Below are 21,935 nucleotides of genomic sequence, written 5' to 3'. Positions count from 1 at the left end.
TTTGTGCCAGTGGTCAAGGATACCCCTGCCTCTTGCAAAGGGCAGAGCGGCTGTGGAATGAATCAGCGCTGGCTGCGCACCGCTGCCCATCTGGACACCATTCCTCCCACCAACTGCCAAGTGCGGGTTTCAGCCGACATCCCCCCGCCCGCTGGCCAAGGCCTCGGGGAGCAGCCGCTGAATTGCTTCCGTGTCGGTCCTGGTCCCCACGTCCCTCTGGGTTCTCCCTGCTCGAGGGAATCGACACAGGGATGCAGCACCGTTTCCTCTGTCTACACGCTGACGCACAAACCAACGGATGCATCAGCTCATGCTCATGGCTTAGATAATTCTCTCCGAGGAGTTAGCTGCCGGAAAGCCAGGCTGTGCGTCTTGCAAAGGGAAGTGCCAAGTATTTGCCTCCATGATGAGCAGTGCTTTTCATTTCTGAGATATTATGAACCAGAAAAATCCACAAAGCATAAGAGAAACTCAGCTAAAGGCAACACGTCTAATTCTGCTGCGGTCCTTTGTTCTCCCTTCTCCCCCATAGCATGCTGTGAAGTTCATACACCGCAGACACTTCATGGAGATACAAACAGGTTTCTCTGCACAGCAGCCCCGCGGCCCAGGTTTGGGAGCACGGGGACATGATGGGTCAGTGCCCGCTGCTGGGGCGAGGACTGAGGGGGCTGGGTGCGGGCCAAGAGCTCTGGAAGACTCACATTCACTTGACGTCACCGTCCAGTCCCGGGGACACGTCCTGATGCCCTGCTGGACACCCCAGCCCCACGCCCTGGTTCCTACAGTGGAGGAAGTGTATCAGGTTGCAGCCGGGAGGGTGAACGCAGGATTCTAACGAACACCGATCTAGTGCAGACAAAGGCGATCACGTGCCATCCTTATGACTTCAGCTGTTGTTAGAAGCAAACGACTTACGTTACTACCTCAGCTGGGAATCTGCTTTCTAAGATGCAGGTTTTATTTTCCTGAATAAATATTGAGGGTGCTTGAAGGGAGTGACCGTGTCTTACTATCGTTTTTACGCAGAGCTGCCTGGTACAGTGAGGGGCACTGGCATGTGGTAGACCCAGTCCTTCATTTCCTAATCCAGCGTATTTACTGAGCATCCGCATAGGCCTGTAGCGGAGAATGGAGCGCCAAACAAGGAAGGTGATGCCTGCCCTCACGGAGGTTACAGGCAAGAGGAGGAGAGAGACCACAAGTGAATAATGTCATGAGTCAGTGCATATATAAATGTGAGAATGCGATGCAAGAAAAGAGGTGCTCGGAAAAGGTGTAATGGCGGGGGGGGGGCTCGTTTCATTGGGGAGGGGAGGTCGGGAATCCCTCTCTAAGGAAGGGCCTCCTTCAGGGAGGCCCCCAAGGAGGGGGAGTTGGGTGTGTATTAGTCAAAGCACAGGAGACAGGCCTTCTCAAGGGAACGGCACGTGCAAAGGCCCTGAGGCAGGGGTAGGCGTGTTTGGAGAAAAGGTTGAAGCCTGGAGAAGGGGGACAGGGTGTTGGAGGGGATGGGCAGGGGCCACATCCCACAGGGACTATTGAGCCCCGCTAAGGGTCGGGGCTTTGACCTCAGGGTGTGGCCTTTTGAAGCCAGGGAGCCACCTGAGTCAGACTGTGGTGTCCACTGAGGTGTCATGGGTGTAGACAGGACCAGACAGAGACCAGTGAGTGGGCTAAAGGCCTGTGTGGAGGAGGAATTGCCACATCCTGTCACAGTCCCCGGGGAGAACTCAAGGGGACTCGGCGTCTAGCTGTTTGCACCCGGGCGGCATTGGCTGGGACAGTGGTGCCTGCAGGAGGGTCGGGACAGGAAAGATGGAGAGTGCGTTTGGGGGCCTGTGAACACGGGGGCACCTCGGAGTCCCCAGGAAGGCTTGTCACAGAGATGTTTGGATACAACCCTGGAGCTGGGAGAGGGGGTCAGGCTGGAGTGAGGGGCATGGATGCCCACCTGGCCACAGACACAGAGGAAGCCGGCTCGGACGCCTGCCTGCCAGGCTTTCTGACGTCCCAGGGGAAGGAAGGGGCGCTTTGGTCCTTCATGGCCTGGAGGAGGGAAGGAGGCTTGAGAGTGAGAGGGTTCCCAGCAGGGTGGGGGGGTGGGCAGGGAAACTGGGATGGACTGCCGCTTTGCGCCCTGTGACCGTCAGTGACTCTGAGCATGATGGCCGATGTCTGTACTTACTTAGCCTCGATAGCGGGGCCTCCTTTCCTTCCACAAGCACCAAAAGCTTTGGCCTCCGTACAAACAGGACCGAGATTTCAGGGTGACGACCCCAGAGAGCGCATGTCTCAACTTGCCCTTTTTTTTAAATTTTTGTTTTATATTGGAGTATAGTTGATTTGCAATGTTGTGTTAGTTTCAGGTGTATAGCAAAGTGATTGTTATGCATTTTACCTGTATCTAAATATTCTTGTTCAAATTCTTTTCCCATTTAGGTTATTACAGGATGTAGAATAGAGTTCCCTGTGCTCAACAGGAGGTCCTTGTCGTTTATTTTACATATAGTAGTGTGTGTATGTTAACCCCAAGCTCCTGATTCGTCCCTCCCCCCATCCACTTGCCCTTTCAACAGCTGCGCTTGCGGTGCTTTCCCGATCCTCTTCACCATTCCTCCCAGGACAAGCCTCGGAGGGAAATGAACTGCCTGCTGACAAGGCAACCCTTCAGCAAGTTCATTTGTCCGGGCCCCTCGGTTTTCCAGCCGGAAACCTGAGCCGAAACGCCCTTGCCAAACAGCATCCGTCAAAGCCCAGCGCCGGGGCCACCCGGTGAGGGTGCGTCAACGTGCCCGTCTGCTTTGCGATTGAAGTACAACTCAAAATGGGTGAGCCCTGTGCACAGAAACGGTGTGGTGTGATTGCAACCCCGGTCAGAGGTTGCTTTTCCCAGTAGGAGGACCCAAGGATACCTGAGTCCTCGGCCACCATTGGCGTGTCTACGTTTGTTCCTTACAACCCACGTCAGAAGGAAAAGCGATCCGATCAGTGATTGTGTGGGGAGAGAAGGCACGGTCGTTGGGCAGACTCCATGTGGTTGATTTCTTCCAGGTGGCCCAGATGCTCACCACTAGGCTTCGCCTGGTATTAACAAGTGCGATTTGGCATTTCTGAGCAGTGGATCGGCACGTGCTCGCTTTCCCGTGGTTCACCACCCTGACGTCCTGCAGAGGGCAGGGGGTGAGCGTAGCAAGCCGCCATTGCCGAGACTCAGAGTGTTTTAATGGAACAGAGCCGTTTTTAATTTCTTCAAAGAGCATTCCAAATTAGCTCATTTGTTGAGTGCCTCTATAAACAAACACTTGGAGTTCACATGGGTCCCCCCAGCGCAATCCTCCTAAGTGGCTTTGGCTAAGAGACGTCCTGCAGGGGTGATTGCTCTGCGATTGCTTCTGTTGGCGTGAATTATACTTGCGGTAGAATTTGTACTGGGCTGATTTATTTTCAATTGTAGGATAAGTTCTAAAGCACAAGGAGCATGTGCTCTGTGAGAAGCATCCTGGGGCCTGACTGGTAGCAGGAGGGTTGCTTGAGTGAGGAGAGGCCAAACATAAGAGAAGTCAGGGGCTTCCCTGGTGTCGCAGTGGTTAAGAATCCACCAGCCAACGCAGGGGACACGGGTTCGAGCCTTGGTCCGGGAAGATCCCACATGCCGCGGAGCAACTAAGCCCGTGTGCCACAACTAGTGAGCCTGTGCTCTAGAGCCCGCGAGCCGCAACTACTGAGACCGTGCGCCACAACTACCAAGCCTGCATGCCACAACTACTGAAGCCCATGTGCCGCAATAAGAGAAGCCACCACAATGAGAAGCCCGCGCACTGCAACAAAGAATAGCCCCTGCTCGCTGCAACTAGAGAAAGCCTGTGCAGAGCAACAAAGACCCAACACAGTGAAAAATAAAATATAAAGAAATAAATAAATTTTAAAAAAGAGAAGTTGGCTGTTGATATTTGAGGACGCTGTTCCTCACTTTCCCAACTTGTAAGGCTGGAAATGTCTGTGGTAACTTTGTAAGAAATGGGACACCACCCTCCTGCCGGCTCTCCTGCGTTCCTTGAGCATTCTCTAAGATTGTGAGAATTTGGAGGTACACGCATAATGTTTACTCTGCACCCTGCTTTCTGGAGTGTGTCCTCAGACCAGAGTGCCCTGGGGGCACTTATCAAGTTTAAAGGGACTTCCCTGGTGGTCCAGTGGGTAAGACTCCGTGCTCCCAATGCAGGGGGCGCGGGTTCGATCCCTGGTTGCAGAACTGGATCTCACATGCTGCAACGAAAACCGGGCGCAGCCTAAATAAATAAATAAGTAAATTTTTTTTTTTTTAAAGTTTAAAGATGCAAAGACAGGAAATCAGTGTGTCTCGCTGTTTTATATGAGTCAAGTTTACTTTTTTAATTCATCCATCAGTTTAGAAAAGTAATGCATTTCATCACTTCGTGCTTTGATCTGTTACCTTGAGATCCATCCCTTGGTGTCTCTACTGCAGAGAACGAGTGTTTCCCAGATCTTCGTTTGGAGGCTCTGGGTATCAGTTTCTTGTCCTTCTCCTGCCCTTTGTGACTGATGGCTGTTACTCCGTGGAGCTCCCAGCATCTCCTGGGAGTGCAGACAGACCCAAGGTGAGACTCAGACCCAACAGAAGGATGACTTGTTTCATAAATAAAGTTGTGACAAAACAGCACTAAACTTGAAACTATGCTTGACTTGTTCCTCCCGGTTCCCCAGGGGCTGAGCACCTATAGCCAACAGTCACAGCCGGGGTTGAGCTGAACCCTTGACCAGGCTTGAGTGGACAGGCCAGTTGGTTCTGATAATGATAGTGACGTGTGCTGGGCTTCGTGGTTAGACTCCAAGCGCTGGGCGTTTATTAAGCTCTTTCATCTTCAGTCTGCAGGTTAAAGTGCTTGCTGATGCAGGGTGGTTGAGTAACTTGCTTTTGGAACCCAATCCAGCTGGTCTCAGAGTCAGAATCCAACCCCAACGAAATGGCTAGTGGTCTCCAAACATGGCCCCTCATCAGCATTATTTGGGGAGCTTCTGAAAAATACAGCTCCCTTGGGCCCCTCTGAAGGAGATTCTAAGTCAGTAGGTGGAGGGCCCAGAAATCTGTGATGATGGACCCAGTTTGAGAACTGCCGTTTCAGCTCACAAATTCCTGGTGGACAGCAGTCATGTTATTCGTTATCAAAAAAGAAAATCAAACCTACACTCACCCTTTGGCTCAGCTTTTCATCCCCTAAGTGTTATCTAAAGGAAACGAAAGGCTGTACCAGAGTGTTCACTGTAGTCCAAAACCTGGAAGCAGCCCAGGTGAGCAACAGCAGACAGGTCCATCCACTCAGTGGAGTTCCACCCAGCAGCGAGGAGGAGCGGGCAGCTGATACACGCAGCAGCGTGGACGAGTCTTGAAAGCGTGCAAAGTGGAAAAGGGCGCACACAGCAGAGTGCATACTTATGTGCAGTTCCATTTACGCGACATTCTGAGAGGAACCAAACTAATCGATGGTTTGAAAAAACCATCAGGGTGTTTGCCTCGGGCAGTGGTGAGAGTTGGAGTGGGTGGTGAGGGGACTTTTGGGGGCAGTGACGATGTTCACTGTCTTGACGGGGGGCTGCCTTTGTCACACCTGAGATTTTTGCATTTCATTCCAAATGCATTTTACATCAAAAAAAAAACCATAAATGAAATATTGAACTCTTGTTAATAACATGCATGGTAAAATGGTCAGGGCTGAATTATTCTGAAGTCCGTAGCTTACTTTGATGTATCCCAAAATGAGCTGGGTTGTCAGGGGAGTAGAGGGATGGATAAACATGGGATTAAGCAAATACAGGTTGCGGTTCAGTTGATTTCTGACTATCTTCTGATGCAGGAGCGAAGGGGTCTCTCCCTCGTGGAGCTGCCCCAGGGTGCAGGGTGGTCGTTTATGGTTACCTACTTGTGGGGGGCCTGAGGGATGCTCATGAACCAAGGAGTCGACGTCTGTAGATTCCAGCCGTTGCTGAGATACAGGAGCCCAGTGGGGATTCGAGTAGTTCGCACTTCATCACTGTGAGGCTGGATTGGAAAATGGGGCTCCCTGCCCTCCCCTGGAAGTCTAGACTTTGGTACAGGGGGAGTCCCCGGAGATGGTGGAACCCCTCTGGCATTCTTTTCCCGGATCCAAATGGCAGGTAGCGGAGAGAGAGGAGGGAAGTCATGTGACACTTAGGACCGTGGTGTCTGGTTGTCCCAGGGCACTGAAGTGGCCCCAGACAGCACAGCCCTGCAAAGGGTCCTCTTTTCCTCCTGTCCCAATTAATTCCTCCTGTTAGGACCAAGTGCCGTTGGTCTGTTGAGAGCCACTGCCATTTTGTAATTGTAGCAATTTTAACCAATAACAAGGATCGCTGGCGTTTTCTTTTCATAGATCACTGTAGGGTGGGAATTACTCGGTAGCTGATTCTCCTGTGCTTATCCTGTGAATGTTTCTTTTCCTGTCACGTCATGCACAGGAGTTGGTGCCCAGGCTTGCCTGGCACACCTGCACCAGGTGAGTGGGCTCCGATCTCAGTGTGACTTGGGCTCAGGTGACTGTTCCGTGCCGACTTGCTGTCACTCTTCGCTCTCCGTGTCCTCTCAGTGTACGAGGTGTGTCATCAGCATACATCATATGCTCCCTTACCGACGACATTTCAAGAGCACTGTGCCGGGGGACATCAGAGGACATTATGTCCCGGGAGACAAGTCTTCAGGAGGAAGGTCTGAGTTTGTCAGAGGGAGGATGCAGGGCTGCCAGTGGCTGAAGCTGTCCGGTCTGGAAGGAGCAGTGTGGGCCAGGTGTCACCATCACCCAGAGCTGAGCACAATGGAAATTCCAGAATATTTATTTTCAAAACCTTTCTCGGTATCATTACTGTACCTGTTGACGTGGCATATTTTTACATTCGCAATACAGGGAGGTGGCAGTCGCCGGGGCTTCTTGACTAAGTGGGCCCTTTCATGCCTGCAGCACATGGCCACATAATTGTCATGGGGCAAGCCCACTGCAAGGATCCTAAAATACTCCCTGAATCATTAACAAAAGAGAAAATGACAGGACAATCAAAGTGCTATCAAGGATGGTTGATTGTACTTTTTTTTTTTTTTTTTGGCTGTGTTGGGTCTTCGTTTCTGTGCGAGGGCTTTCTCTAGTTGCGGCAAGCGGGGGCCACTCTTCATTGCAGTGCGCGGGCCTCTCACTATCGCGGCCTCTCTTGTTGCGGAGCACAGGCTCCAGACGCGCAGGCTCAGTAGTTGTGGCTCACGGGCCTAGTTGCTCCGCGGCATGTGGGATCTTCCCAGACCAGGGCTCGAACCCGTGTCCCCTGCATTGGCAGGCAGATCTCAACCACTGCACCAGGGAAGCCCTGATTGTACTTTAATTGCCCGGCAATGGACAATTCATGTGAGATTTGTGTGGTTGCACTCGAGGTATATTTGACTAATCAGAAGTCCTTCCCTGCACTGGATAACTGTTTACCAGACTTCTGCTGCCTTGACTCCTTGGGGATGAAGGGCCTACAGAAGAACCACATAGAATTTTATCGCTGGCTCCATTGCAGTACAGCATACGGCACATGATATAACCAACTGCACATTACCTCGAAGCTTCTTTACACGGGGCTCCCCAGGCACCAGTGTGTGCGTCGTAAGGATAAGCCCAGAGGGAGGACACTGGTTTCAGGAGTTTTCTGTGTGACAGGTTGGACCCCGGCAGCTAAGACCCGGCCTGTTCAGCGCTGTGCGGATCGCTGATAGGCCAGACATTTGGGCCTGATGTTCACCCCAGACACTCCAAGGAGGACCATCCAGAACTTCACCCCAGACTTCTTGCAGGACAGGTGTTCTGAGCACCGTGTGCGTGACTGGTGATGCTGGTAAAAAGAGGGACGACCCAGGGTGATGGATGTCGGGTCACGTGTGTCCTGTGGGGCTTAAAGAGTGGGTGGGATTTTTTTTTTTTTTGTAGTTGGGAAACTCTAGGTTTCCCAATTTCTTTACTTTAAGGCTTTTCAGAATTTTATTATACATACATAATAATACATTATTTTTCTAAATTATAATGCTATGACTCTCCATGAGGGAGATAAAATATATAGTATTTCTCAAACGTATTTGACCATGGAACCTCCCATCTTTTTTTTTTTTTAACATCTTTATTGGAGTATAATTGCTTTACAGTGGTGTGTTAGGGTGGGATATTAAAGACGCACAAAAACTGTGATGGAGAAAGAACATCCTTCGGGGGAATTTTCGGACAAGTCCACCCTTTCTTCTCTGTTGTTTGACCCTGTGTATATGTGTTTCCTCTGTTTTGTTGGTGACGTTGGCGTAGGAGGGCTTCTTTGTGTGTTTGTGCGTTCCTGGTGAGAGACTCTTGGATGGGTGGGTGGGGCCCACTGTGTGCCAGGACCAGGGGGCTGGAGAGACCGCGGTGAAAACGTCAGATGAGATGTTGTCCTCTGCAGCTCCCTCGCAGTCTTGGGAGGGCAAGCATATAATGAACAATCAACATACAATGACAGTATCAGAATGCAAGAAGCACTATGTACCAAGAAAAATGTTAAATATTGGTGGGTTGATGGAGAGTTGAGAGAGGGGCTACTTTCTTTTCTTTTTCAAAAACAGATTTATTGAAGTATAATTGTCATGAAAAATACTGTACATATTTAAAGCATACAATTGGAAACTACATTCAAGGTTACAAATATTTGGACTTTCCTGGTGGTGCAGTGGTTAAGAATCTGCCTGCCAATGCAGGGGACACGGTTTCAATCCCTGGTCCAGGAGGAACCCACATGCCACGGAGCAACTAAGCCCATGTGCCGCAACTACTGAGCCTGTGCTCTAGAGCCCGCGAGCCACAACAACTGAGCCCACAGCGAAGAGTAGCCCCCACTCACCACAACTAGAGAAAGCCCGTGCACAGCAACGAGAACCCAGTGCAGCCAAAAATTAATTAATTCATTAATTTTAAAAAGATAACGAATATTTTCATCACCCACAAGTTTTTTTTCTTCTTTTTATTTATTTTTTTAATTGAAGTATAGTTGATTTACAATGTTGTGTTCATTTCTGCTGTACAGCAGAGTGATTCAGTTGCACATATATATATTCTTTTTCATATTTTTTTCCATTATGGTTTATCACAGGATACTGAATATGGTTCCCTGTGCTGTATGGTAGGACCTTATTTTTTATTGAGAGGGGCTACTTTAAATTAGTGTCAGGGAAGGCCTCTTTGGGAGGCCACAGTTAAACCAAAACATGGTGGGAACCAGAGCACAGACACTGGGTGCAGCAGTGGGAGGCCGTGTGAGGGCAGACCTACCAAGTGCAGCAGGACCTGAGAACCGTGGCGGGGGAGGGGGGGGGGAGGGGGGGAGGGAGGGGCGGGAACGGAGTGTCATTTCTGGCACTGAGTGCTGGCGAGTGCCAGGCTGGTTACCCAGGGCCTGGATTTTGACCCAGACTGGGGAGATGAACAGAGCAGGCAGAGCTGAAGCCCAGGATTGGATGAAGCAAGTGAAATATTTGAGACTCAGGCAACTCACTCAAACCCATTGAGTTTTAGCTCGGGAACTTTTCTGGAAGTTTGCCATCTCTTGACCTTTTTCCGGGAGAAGGCTGGTGCAAGCCCACCCATACCAGCAGCACACACTCAGTGTGGACCCTCCCGAGCCCCTCAGTACAAGATGGGCTACACCCGCTCCGCGTATACACCTGTTTTCCCCACTCCTGGGCAATGCTCAGAAGTAACCCGTCGGTTCTCTGAGTATTTCTGCTTCCTGCAGAGCAGTCTTCCCCGCCGGGGGTCACTGCCTCTGTCGTCACATAAAAAGGTTTCGGGAAACCAGAAATTGAGTGCTGATGAGTAGGTGATGCCTCGTGGCCGAAACCCTGTGCACCACTGCTTCTCTTCCCCTTCACGATGGCGGAGGCATCGACGCAGATGAAGTGGCCTGGAGCCCGTGTGCCTCGCTGCGTGGAACATCCGCAGGATGGATCCCCACATAGAGGACGGGTTCCCACTCCATCCTCGGAGCTGGGCGACAGAGAGACCCGTGGTCTGGCCTGGTTGGGTCTTTCCTTCCCTCCCCGCCTCCCTCTGCCGTCCCTCTCCCCCCTCCTCCTCCCCCTCCCCTGGTGAGCCGTCTGCTTGCTCAGTCTTCTTGGGGAGGACATGCAGGCCAGAGTGATGATAACATCCCACCCCATGAGGTTGGTCCCTGCTCCAAAAAGAGAGCAGATCCAGTCTGCATTCCTCTAAGTGGAGCCCCACCCCAGTCCTGGGAGGACAGGGCAAGAGGCTGCCCCTCAGGTCCCATTCTGTGGTCCTCTGTGACCCACGGACTCTCCCTCTGAAGCAAGACCCAAAAAAACCGTGATGTGAGACTCCAGGTTTGTGTTGCCGAGATAGTTCTCCAGCTAAATTGCCAGGACGAGATATGGGGTGGGAGGAAAATGGCCACTGGATTCCAGCTCATTACAGGTAACTCGATCCCGGAGCCTGTTAGCGAGAGCAGTGTCCCTGGGCTGGTCCCCGCACACTGTGCGTGAATCCCCACGAGTCCTGGAGGCTACATCCCAGCTTGTGATTATTTTAGAAATCATTGCTTCTGTTCATCCGGAAAGTTTAGAGAAGTTTTGCGTCAAATGCTGCCTTCATCTTCCTTATTTTTTCTAAGCTTGATAACGAAATCTCCCTCTCTGCCCTCACATGCTGTGTGCAAATCACCAAAATCCATGAACCTTGAATAGATTTAGAAAATCATACTCTGCTATTGAAAGAAACCCGTAAATGAATCTTTATATTTGAAGTTTTGTCATTTAACAAATGCATTGTTATTCATTATCCCTTCAGTACTTAACAAACAGAAATACAGAAAGACACAATTGGAAGGGCTTTTTTCCCTTCCATTCTTTCAAAAACAGCTATTTCCTTGCAGGTAGTAATTTTGTTTTAAGAAGAGGGATGTTTAGTACTAGGCTTTTTAATAAAATATGTGTGAGAGAATAATTCTTCTAAAACATTCTGTATCTACAAAAATCTATATGTGGGAGAACCTGAATTATTCCCTAATAGATTTTATTACATAGCAGTTAAGAATTTTTCTAAGGGACATCTAGTCAAAGCCATCAATTTTGAGTAACAAAGCGTGGGAGAGAACGGAACTTACTGAAAACTGACATTATTCCCTACTTAGTGAATGCTTTATCTGTTCTCTGGCTGTCATTTTCTTTAGAAGGTAGAGCTCTTTAGGCTGTTAGGTTAGCATGATTAACCACAAATAAGTGACTGACATTTATTCACTTAACCCACATTCTCTGGACGTGTTCTGTCTGCCAGGTGCAGTGTCTGCACTGGGAAACTGAGGCAGGAAGTGGGCTGCCCGGGGTTCATACCTTGAATGGCAGGAGGAACAGACAGAGACTTGAATTCATAAAGCGAGGAGTGGGGAACCAGGGTGGGGAGACCCATGGCGGGGGTTCACCCGCTGTTTTAATAAATTAACGTGTAATCCTGTACGACCAAATACCAGTCACGTAGGGGCGAGGTACAGAAAGAAAGGACCACTTATTCAGTTGTTTCATTCAAAACTGATTGTTGCACACCTTTTATGTGTCAGGCGTGGCTCTGGCACCAAAGCTGCGAGCAGGAGATACATGGCCCCAGGCCCCTGGAGACAAAAAACACACACCACCGTTACTCACGAAACATAACGAGAAACGCGGGACCAGGGGTGCGAGGGAGTCTGGAGCTGTGGACAGAGGTGACCCAGCCTCATTCGGGGAGGCCCCCGGTGCCCCCTGGTAACACGGCATTGGAGGGGGTGGATGGTCAGGGATTGGCCGGGTGTGGGAGGAGGCCGAGGGGATCTGGGGTCCAGGAGGCAGAGAGCTGGGTGGAGTGAAGAAGCTTAGAGGAACCTAACCTTCTTCTGCAGGGAGCCGGGGGCAGAGAGCAGCAGCCGGAGAGAAGGTCACATGCCAGGCACCTGCAGCGCAGGGAACAGCGACTCCAGGGTTTTCCCCTCCAGTATGTGTTAAATGTTTTAAACTTATAGAAAGCTGAGCAAACTCACCCACCGAGAAAATCCTGCACTCAGCAACCACTTCACGGGCTGCCGTGTTTGCTTCACCTCGTACCTGTCCTCTTTCCATCCATACGTCCGTGTGCTTCTTACGGATTTCAGAGTGAAAGTGCGGAAATCAGTATCCTTCCCTCCTAAACACTTCAGCAGGCGTCTCATGAAATAGAGTTCACTATTTGTTTACATTTTGAGTCAAAATTTATAAAGAGGAAAGTACACAGGTTTTAACTTTGAAGAATGCATACACCTGAGCAACCGAAACTCCTGTCCAGGTCTAGAGCATCCTCGTTGTTCCAGAAAGTCCTCTCCTGCCCCTTTGGTGGCCCATTCCTCCCCCCGGGTCCCAGAGGCAATCACTGTGCTGTTCTGGTTTTTTCACCATACTTTGCCCATAGCGTGTTCACCAGTCATGCCCCCTTTGGGGGGTTTGGTGTGCGGTTTGCCTTCTACCAGTTGAAAGGCTGCAGCCAGTCTAGGGTGGCTGTGAAGAGAGCTGCCGTGGACGCCAGGGTGAAGCTGTCGTAGCAGGTGCCCCTGCTCTGCCCTGGTGGACGTACCTGTTCTCTGATGCTGGTGGAGACGTGCACGCCCACCGTGCACGCCCACCGCGGCCCGTGCGTGTCTTCCCGTCTCTGCTTTGCACCCATCTCTGTCTTTAAGGGAGGCTCTTGTGGACAGCATGTGTTTGGATCTTAATTTTTTTCTATCTTTTCTGACAACTCTGTCTTGACACTGGAGTGTTTACTCCCTTTCGGGTTTATGACTGATGCGGTTGGAGTTAGCTCTGTCACTTGATGTTTAGAGTTTTGTTTGTGTCCCTTTGTAATTTCTCTTATCCTCCTTTGTTATGTTCATTAATTTTTCTAGAATTTTATCTGAAGTTCTCTGTTGGATTTTTAGCTCTCCCTCTTTGCATTGCTTTGCAGGAGTTGCTCTGGGGATTCCTAGGGAACCAGAGTCTATTCCAAAGTTCCTTAAAAGGCATAGTCGAGGCAGCAGCCGTGGGAGGGACAGGTGTGCGACAGGAATAAGGCAGATGGGTTAGGAGTTGGCTGACATCGGCTAGCTGATTTCACCATTAGCTGAAGGAGGACATTCAGAACGTTCTGGCCTGGATGACCGAAAACATACAAACTTCCCCCACCTTGTAAATTTATCAGCATCTTAATAATTAATGGTAAGCAGACTCAGGGGACAGCATGGTTCCGGCTTTTAGTTACCTCTTTGAAAATAATTCAATCTAATAACTGCTGAATTTTTTAAACCACTCAATATCATCGGACAGTCAAGGGAGGACCTCCCAAAAACCCGACATGGTTTTTCACCCTTATTACCGCAGCTCTCTTGTGTAAAGAGGACTCAACCTGGAGTTAGGGCCCCGGGAGTCTTGACTCCTCTGGAGGACCCCCTACCCCGGGTGTGGACAGAGCCATGGGCCCTGAGCCCAGGACAGCAGACACGGCACATGGACGCAGAGGCCGTGCCGTGGGGGTCAAGTCTCCAGGCTGCCTGGGGAAGGCTTCTCAGCTTGCCCAGAGCAGCTGGGGGCGGCCTGGCGGTCTGCACTGCACACGGGGAAGGAGTTACAAGCAGTGCTGTCCCTGGGCACCCCGGTCCCTCGGGAACACCCTGGACCGTGGCTCAGGAGGTGGAGATGCCGTCGTCGTGTTTGGTGTCCCTGAGGTCACCCAGCCAGGAGGTGGCAGAGCCGGAATTCGCGCCTCGGCCTGCAGACATCCTGCAGCCTGGCAGGGCACCCTCCTCCTATGGGTGGCGCTGTGTGTGCAGGGACCCCAGGCATCGTGCCTGAGTGCCTCATGCATCCACTCCCCGCTTTCCACGGGGTGGGAGTGGTGCTGAGCGAGGCTCTGGGGGCAGTGATGGACCCTCGTGGGCAGGGGCTGCGTGAGTTCATCTCAGCCCCGAGCCGGATGCCTCCCATCAGTCCTGGCTCCCCGGCACCTCTGAGCCTCATGTGCCCAGCCCCAGATCGTGGGTGACAGTCCTGTCTGCTCCACAGGTGGTTGGGGGGTGTCCGTGGGGTAATCTGTACAAAGCACTTAGGGGACCGCTAGCCCCATCTCGAGTGTCACCGAGTTGTCACCTGGGCCATAAATATTATTATTAATTTTATGAGCGCTCTTGTTGCCATGACGATGGCCATCAGTGTGAGGACAGTCACTTTCCTGTCGGGAACCACCAGAGCGTCCTTGACAAGGAGGGGGGTCACCCAGCTGGGCAGGGCCTCCTTTGGCTTCCGCGTGGGGGGAGGGGTCTCGGTAATTCGTTTACATTACTGTTGTGTTTGTCAAATAACGAAGATATTATAGGCTGCGCTCAGAAATGGAAATTAAATTTTAATAAGGTATACAGTCATAATCGGAAACGAGGAGCACAAAGGAGGGCCCTTTGGCTTTAATTACGCATTATAAAGTCATTACTCACACTCGCTTTGGAACTACATTGCGAATTAAAACGCTTGTTTGGGAGCGGAGCCCGCATACAGTACTTGCTCATTAAAATTCTGCGTTGTCGAGTGGAGAGGAGTGGATGCCGGCTCCCCATCTGCTGAGTGTCCGCCTGCCTGGGCTTCGGGCTCCATCTCAGGCCGCGACAAAGCCGCCTCGAAGGGACTTCTGTGACCATGTCCTAGTACTAGTGATGGGGAAAAACACAGTAGAGACGTGACCGCATTTTGTGATTTGTGTTCTTTCCCCTGGAGATGTGGAAAGGCCTGCCAGGGCCCCGGTGCTCGAGTGTCATAAAATGACATTACAATGAAAAGAATGGCAGTTTGACAGCGTCTCTGTAGTGTTAGGTGGAGGCATTTTCTATAAATGTTCATATTTCATCCTTATAAGTCCTGTTCTCCTAACATCATGGGCCCATGGGCTTGTGTCCTGCAGCCTCATGGCCCCAAGTCCCAAACCAGCCTGGGTGCTGAATACGTGGGCTGAGGCCCTCGACACGGGCAGTGCAGGTGCCCACGTGGACTGTCTTGGCTTGGACGTGGGAAGGCAAACTCCTTGTTTCTCAGGCTCTGCAGCATCAGCCTCTGCAGGAGGCTGCGTTACGACTGCAAAGGCAAACTCCTTGTTTCTCAGGCTCTGCAGCATCAGCCTCTGCAGGAGGCTGCATCACGACTGCATTCCCAGCAGCAGGGCCACTGACAGGGTTCCGGATGGCGGGAGAGCAAGCGCCTCCTCCTCCCATGGAGAGGTCCTGCTCTGCAAGGGCTTTCCTGGTCAGCGCCAGACGGCGTCCTCTCTAGAGCCCTGGCCGGACCAGGCCTGCTTCTGCAGAACCAGGGTCAGGGAGGGGGGCCCACAGCCCAGCATCTTCATGCAAACTGCCTCCCCGTATCTGATGTTTAAAGCTTCATAGTATCGATGTCCTCAGCAGTCCCTTTAAGCCTGCAGCTTTAGATCATATAGAGAACACATTCATTTATCTGGCTTCTGTGCAAAAGAACGGTTATAACTGGTGGAAAAGAGTCCCCTGGGGAGATGGAGAGAAATGGAGAAGCGGCATCCTTAGGAAATGCCACCGATTATTGGTATTTACCTGGCTACCTGTGCGGACACTGAGCGTCCAGTTAGGAATAATTTATTGGCGGGGGGTGGGGGCGGGGGGGAGGGCAGGGTGCCGTTGGAAAGAAGCCTGGCTGAGAGATCAGGAGCCCCATCAGCCGGCTGAATCTCAACCTTTGAGCCCGCGTCTCCAGGACCCACAGACGCCCACCCTCGCCGCCCGACAGCTATTGTATGGCCCAAAGAGCATGCAGAGAAGCGTGTTCTGGCCAGCGGGACATGCCGTGCGGAGTGCGGAGGCTGCTAGTCTGGATAGCTAGTGGTCCACCTGTGCACGTCAGCCCCGTGCGTGCTGGGGAGGCTGCAGGCTCAGCTAATGACCTCTCCTCTTCTCTCCCTCCTAGGTAAGTGATCCCGCTGCTGAACGAACACGTGCCCTCACACACCTGTTTCACCTGCGAGAACCTGTCTCCGCTCCCCGGCTCCTCCTCAGCCCAGGGAAAGTGTGAGTCAGGCAGATCCAGTGAGAGCGAGCGATGGGGTCACATTTCCCAGGCTGTGACAGCATCGCTCCATCTTTCTTGGTGAAACCTGTGCTGGTGAAGAAGGGGGTGGGGGGAGAATGAGACAGCCAAGCCGGGAACCAGGAAAAAGGCAACTGATGTGGAATCTCTAACTTGAGAAGCCAGCCTGGGCAGCAATTCGATTCTACTCCAACACAGATGAGATTGAGCCCAGCACCTCAGGGTGAGCTCCAAAACCTGCTCTCACAGTGAGGCACTTTTCCTACCTGAGCGACCTGGCGGTGTGGTTTGCATTTTTTCTTGAGTCTGACCTGGAAGCAACTGCTTCTAAATTTTGAACACTTTCTGGGGGTCTGCTTTCCCCTCTCCCAGGTTGTCCTTGGGCTGGCTTCTTAGGAGACTAAGGTTGCTCTTGTGGTTTGTGGCAAATGGTTCAAAAGGTGTTTTCGGTTAAAGAAAATGTTAAAAGTAAATAGCTGAAGATTCTTCTCTGCTTGTGGAAAGACAGCTATGGGTGCAACGTGAAGTGTGTGTGGTCAGGAAATGCTCTCTGACCCCGAGTCGTGTGGGAAGCTCTCACCTCTAACCCTTACTACACTCTCTGTCCTATGTGGAAACTTAACTTGTGTTACTCTCTAAAAAAAAAAAAAAGCCAAGCCACTGGCACGCCCACACCTGTGATGACATACGTTCATAGTTACCCAGCCTCGTGCCATGAAGGGTGTTAGGAATGGGGAAAAAAAGAGCAAACTAGATACAAGAGGCTAGAGGGCCAGGTGTAAAGAAGAAACAGGTGAAGCCCCTTCCTCAGCACCATAGAGGAGCTTCACACTTGGCTGTCAGCTTCCTGGTGTCCAAAGCGCAGAGGTAAACATAAGCCATTAACATGCTTGCAGGCATCGTGAAAGAGAAACACTCATTCTTTCCTTCTTTTTTTTTCTGGCAAAAAATACTCTTACCAGAACTAACGTCTAAAAGAACAGTCCCTCACTGGGCAGGTCTCCTGTGTTGGAGACACTGAGTAATAAATATATTAGACAACATCCTGATTGTTTCTGGACAAAACACAACGGAGGGTTCTATGTGATGGTTTGACCATTTTATTTAATAAAACAGTGGGAATAATATTAAAGTACAACTCATTGAAAGCATTTCTGGAGGCCAAGATGACTCGGCCCAAATGAGTATTCCTTTCATGGCTTGGCTGGGTACCAGGAGAACCTCACGTACCTGGAGAAATAATAGATGCTACGGATTCTGTGGGCAGCACGCGCCCTGGTGGAACACAGATGAGGATGGATGGGGCCACCTTGCAATCCAGTCATCCCACGTGAGACTGGACTGCAAGGGTCCTGGGGTTTGGGTGCAACAGGACACCCACTGTCAGGTGGGGCCCTTGGGGAAAAGAAGATGCTCCTTGCAGACCAAGCAGAAGGGTGTCTGTCTTGAGCTCTGAGTTCAGGCTCTTCAGGTGCAGACTTAATTGCAAATGTGAAGGACCTTCTTTTCAAAAAGGACAAAGAGAAATAGAAAAAGGTCATAAGATATTACTAACAGTGAATATAAAATCTCTTTTGAAAAAGCACTGTTTTCTTGGACAAGCCCACTGTTTGGACCATGAATGTTGGACACAAGTGTGGTCAGGATGTTCCAGATGTTAGGGTGGGGTCCACCCCCTGCCCTAACGTCACTGAGTCTGTGGAAGCACGTAGGTCATATGGCATAGGTTATATGTCATAAGGACATAGGTCATGCTTTACCACAAATTCAGGCATAGTGTTTGGCCTCAAGGTATAAGGAGCCACATGCTGAATGAACTGGTGAATTCTTATTTATTATTTGCTAAATGTTATTTAACATGTCTCATAAGTCTGTGGATTAAGTGGACACCATTTTTTAAACTCCGTTTGAATACTGGCATTTACTCTCACAAGGAAACATGTTTTACCATTTGAACTCAGTGTATCTTGGACTCACCCGGAGGGAGAGGAGGTAACCGGACAGCTGGGCTGAGAGCCCTGGCATGTGGCCCGGTTTCTGTGGGGCGTCCCCTCATGCTGTCTGCTTGAGCCCGGGGTTTGAACCTGGCGTTAGACGTGCTCCCCTCCCCACTGGCTGCGGCTGCCACCCTGGGCTGCAGTGGCCTCTCGTGTGTCCTAACCTTGGATCAGGCACTGCTCTCCTCGGATTGGAGACCTCATTACTCACCGATGCCTCGAAGGGCACTCTCGTCCCAGGATCCTGGCGCCCAGTGCCCTAGGTGGCACCAAAGAACGGAGCCCGTTCGGGTGGGGACCTCTGTGGCTGGACACCCACTGGGGCTGGGACCTGCGATTCTATCCAGGTCACTTATGTCTGACCTGAGACTGTCTGGGTCTGAGATCCTCTAAGTCCCTATTCGATGTCTGATTTCAGACCTTGTGTTCTCCACACTCTCTCCAGAGACACATTAGCTACTGAAGTGATGCTCTGACTTGGTCCTTAAACATCATCTTAAGAGGATTTCTACACGCGGGTTACTCGGTGTGACACCTGGGCTTTCTCTTCTGTTAAGTCAGTGGTTCTCCACGGGGTGACTGACCCCCTGGGATGTTTGGCAGAGTCTGGAGGCATTTGGGGTTCTCACCACTCTGGGGGGAGAGGCACTGCAGCATCTAGTCGGTACAGGTCAGGGAAGTGCTAAACTTCCTCTAATGCACAGGACAGGCCCTCAGCGCCAACTCAGCCCGCCCCAAATGTCAGTAGGGCCGAGGATGCGAGACCCTGAGTTAACCGATGACAAAAACTTTAAAATGCATTACTATTAATGCTACATAAACACTGACTTAAGGATTAGGTGCAGACCCTCTGTTCATCAACTCATTTAATTCTTGGCTCCATGAGGTGCATGTGGTTCCTACCCACACCTTGCAGATGGGGAAACGAGGCCCAGAGAGGTTAGGCTGCTGCCCGAGATCACAGCACGTCAGGGATGGAGCAGTTCATTCTGTCCTGGCTACACAGCCCCTGCTGCATCACTTGGCTGTGTTTTATCACCCAAACAAGAGTAGGGCCGGTAGGAAACCCACACGGTGTGAGAGGTGGCTCTGTTCTCCCCAAGTGCAAACACTGTTCCGGGGACACAAAGTTCCAGTCTCCTGTCCCCCCATTTAATAACTGGCTGTGGGCGAAATCCAGCGATCGCAGCCCTGGTGTCTCTGTCCCGTGTGATTCTGACTAATGACCTCAATGGGTACTAGAAGCACAGTTGCACTGGTTCTTTCCCGATGGCGGCGGGTGGCGACACTCCCCTTGATCTGGGCGCAGAGCAAGGCAGGAGCACACGTTCCCGCTCCGGTCCACGTGGTGCCTTCTCATCACTTTCCCGGTTCCACCCCGAGGGCTTGGTTTAGAAGAAGTGTCTGATTTAATGGGGGGGGGCGGGGGGGAGATGAAACAAGAAACACAGGCCACTGAGAGCCCTCCGAGTACAGGGAAGGTGCTTTGCTTTCATTACACAGCTCAGCATTCTTTGTTTCTCGTTTTAACATTTTGCTTAAGATGTAGGGCTGGGGGCTGTGTTTCTCCTGGAAATTACTTTTCAATTCGCATCTGTTTTCATTCACGTCTCAGAAGGAAGGTCTGCGATGGGAGGCGTGTTAGGCAGATTCGATGCGGTGCGGGGCATCCAAGAGTTTACCGCGAGCTGGTGGCTGAGAGGAGCCAAACGAGGACAGGAACGGGGAAGGCAGGGCCGCCAACCGCCGGGACGCTCTGTATGGGCCATCTAAAGGGGGGTTGAGGATGAATCCCGAAGCCCGACCGCAGCTGCTGTGACTCCCTCGCCCACCAGGAGCGCGCCGTCGCGCTGGGGGAGCAGGCTTTGGAATCCGGTCAATAGAAACGGGGTATGATGTCCGGGAGGGGAGGACTCTGCTGGGACCCTCTTTCTTGTCTGAGCTTCCTGTGAGTGGCGGAGCCCCGTACCCAACTTGCGGCTGTGCAGCTGGCCCCTCGACTTGTTCACGAGGCCACGTGGGCCACAGGATGTGAGCCTGTTCTCACCTGTCCCGTGAAGCATGTCAAACGCACGTGTTCACGGGAGGCGGTGCGGGGGCCCAGGGGACATGATTTTGTTGGTGACGCTGGTTTTCTTCTTCTACTTGGCATCCTGCCTGGCACATGACAGGCACTCAGTTAATGTTGGTGGAAAAAAGAAAGCTGGGAAGAGTGAGCGGGTGCGCATGACTTCCTTCCCCAGAAGCTAAGAGCCTGATGTGTTCTAGGAGGAGCCCAGTCGCCATGCCGACTGGCACGCAATGAATGCGTTTTCTGCTTCTTCCACAGAATATCCAGGGCCACGTGAGTTCCCTTATTTAGTTTTCATTCTTAGTTAAATCTTCCCTACTCATAAAGGTGGAAGAACTCTGTTGATAACTCTATGGATAACTCTATTGACAGAGAAACTCATATGCATAGAAGAGGTCCAGGTCCATTAGAAGTCCAAACATGGTGTCCAAACGTGGAGCTTAAATTGGACACATGCAATTACAGCTTCATAAATTAACCTCATACCATGTAGGATTTGATATTCATTTGCTCCCCCGTAAGAATTCTGAGTGCGAATCACAGCAAAAATAAAGTGACTTTACTATTAGTGTTAAATATTTACATAGTTTATGGAGGGGAGTAAACAAAGGATGACACATTGTGATAGAAATGAGTTTTTTCCAAAATTATGAGTTAGGAAACTTGCATATTTGGTGGAGAGTGAAGAAGCTCACGCATCATATTTTCAAATGTGGTGCAACCAGGAACCAGAACTCCAGACAATTCTCCGCCGTTATTAAGATCCAATTACGGTAATAGCTCAGCCTTAAACTTGGAGTATTATGGATGCAATGTAAATGTTTAAACAGCTTGGTTGCATGTGATGTTTCTTCACATTTCTCACCACTGGTGATCTTGTTCTCATTTGCAGCTGACTTTCAGGGGTTTGTTTGGTAAAAGAAATGTGAGGGGGGAGAAATTGGTGAAGCATTAAATCCTATCTACGCTACTTTTACTTTTCCCCTTTAGGATAAACCCTCCATTTTACTAACGCGATGAGTTAGGCCAAAATGTATCAAAGAAATAATCCAGTGAATATTTATATGGCACCTACTGGGGGCAAAGACTTCTTCCCTGGGTGGTATAAACATGAGCCAGCCTGCCAGATATGGGGAAAGGAAAAGGCTGTGTGGCCTCACCCGTATGCGGTGCTAACAGCAATCCAGGAAGGCTCTCTGGGGTCCTGAGGTGACGAATATCGATCAGGGCCTGTTCTTCTCTAACTCTGAGCGGGACGAGGGTTGGAAGGGTGGGCCCATGGTGCTGGTTAGGGTTTAAATGTTTTATAAAGGAGCCCCGGTCTGTCGGCCAGGAGGTTCCAAATGCACAGAAACCTTCAAAGCCCACCACTCAGACACGAGGCTGTGCACCCCCCAAGGCCACTGAAAGAATAAAAATCACTCAACTCAGTGGCTTGTGACTACCCCGGTTTCCCTAGGATTTGGCTTTAGTAAAAATCTGCCCCATTTGAGAGTTTGGGGTTTGTTGGTTTTCCTAAGTGAGTTTGTCACACGCTGTGTGAGTTTTTTAGCAGAATGTAGTTTCTCGAGTCAGATGCAACAACTAAAAATAAATATACATGTACATACATACACAGACATTTACAAATACATACATTTTCTCCAAAGGTAATTTTTTCTAAAAGCCGGAATAGCTTTTGGTACCACATCTA

At 50.8% G+C, this 21,935-nt stretch overlaps 1 protein-coding gene and 1 long non-coding RNA gene across 13 annotated transcripts in view; one reads left to right on the top strand and one right to left on the bottom strand.

Annotated features, from left to right (window-relative positions):
• CDH4 (cadherin 4) overlaps window positions 1-21,935 on the top strand; it is a 569,973-nt gene that overhangs the window by 198,108 nt on the left and 349,930 nt on the right. For 2 of the 12 annotated variants that reach the window (XM_082428309.1, XM_082428310.1), the window contains one exon: window positions 16,055-16,155. The exons of the other annotated variants lie outside the window; for them this stretch is intronic. The gene's annotated coding sequence lies outside the window, so the exon portion shown is untranslated. The remainder of the gene's footprint in view (window positions 1-16,054; window positions 16,156-21,935) is intronic. 12 annotated transcript variants of the gene reach the window in all.
• LOC309644564 overlaps window positions 1-21,935 on the bottom strand; it is a 684,610-nt gene that overhangs the window by 503,794 nt on the left and 158,881 nt on the right. The window lies entirely within an intron of this gene.

Source organism: Balaenoptera physalus, assembly GCF_965194825.1.
Source record: "Balaenoptera physalus genome assembly, chromosome: 16".
NCBI lineage: Eukaryota > Metazoa > Chordata > Mammalia > Artiodactyla > Balaenopteridae > Balaenoptera > Balaenoptera physalus.
The sequence above is the reverse complement of the archived record's forward strand: the minus strand, read 5'-3'. Positions and strand labels throughout refer to the sequence as shown.